Raw genomic sequence first — 930 nt, forward strand, 5'->3', positions numbered from 1 at the left:
TGTGTAGTCATACTGATGATAAGACCACTCTCTAACACGGTCATTGACAAATCTCCCTTTGTCAAGCACACAACCATTTTGCAAGGCCAAGTGCTCAGTGAGTCACGTGACTACACAGGTCATAGCCTGCAGTAGTGTAATCCATCTGTGACAGTAGAACAGAACAGAGCGTGAATGTGTGCTTACACACTTACTCTCCATCAGGAAACAGTAGACTAGACCAACAGATCAATATTTAACATCAGGTCAGTGGTTCAGTTCCACTCACTTAATTCAGGTCAGACAGTGTTGTAGTCCAGAAACAACCATCAGCATGATTCAGCAAGCTCTGACATTGTGCCACTGTTTATTTTCTATTGCAAATACGTCACAGAGAGATGCACCCTGGGGCCTCCCTTATTTGGCTGAACAGAGTACATAATGGATAAACTGACAGAGTAATAAACAATTGAGGAGGAAATAAAACACAAATGAAGTTACACACACATTCAAAAATGAGAGCATGCAATTGATGTTAACATATGTGCGTGCACACACACCGTTTAATAAAAACGTCCTCTCATATCTGTCACATTCTGTAAGCTGGGTTTTCATTTGGTTTATTTAAAAAACCTAATTAGAGACATAAGCGCTCTGTTTGACAGTTAAATTACAGTTCTGGCATGTACTACACTCCGAAAGATTTAATTACACAAATTATTTACTGTAAATTCCATGCAAACAGTCAAGTTTTCTCAAAAGATATTCTTGGTGATGGAAAAATGCAGCTAAAACGTTTACATTTGACATATATATATATATATATATATATTCATATGACATTATTTCATATTGATATTAAATAATATAAATTATTGATATTAATAATATTAATATTGTTATAACAATTTAATATGGAAACCTTTTAAAATATACGTTTTGAAATATAAT

General features: G+C 34.4%; 1 protein-coding gene across 7 annotated transcripts in view; it reads right to left on the reverse strand.

Moving 5' to 3' along the window:
• The window catches only part of pals2b (protein associated with LIN7 2, MAGUK p55 family member b), a 28,522-nt gene that overhangs the window by 12,791 nt on the left and 14,801 nt on the right, over nt 1-930 (reverse strand). Inside the window, exon 1 of one of the 7 annotated variants that reach the window (XM_016563580.1) lies at nt 269-756. The exons of the other annotated variants lie outside the window; for them this stretch is intronic. The gene's annotated coding sequence lies outside the window, so the exon portion shown is untranslated. Of the gene's footprint in view, nt 1-268; nt 757-930 lie in introns of those variants that run through there. 7 annotated transcript variants of the gene reach the window in all.

The sequence above is a fragment of the Sinocyclocheilus rhinocerous genome, unplaced genomic scaffold, assembly GCF_001515625.1.
Source record: "Sinocyclocheilus rhinocerous isolate Xijiao unplaced genomic scaffold, SAMN03320098_v1.1 scaffold499, whole genome shotgun sequence".
Taxonomy (NCBI): domain Eukaryota; kingdom Metazoa; phylum Chordata; class Actinopteri; order Cypriniformes; family Cyprinidae; genus Sinocyclocheilus; species Sinocyclocheilus rhinocerous.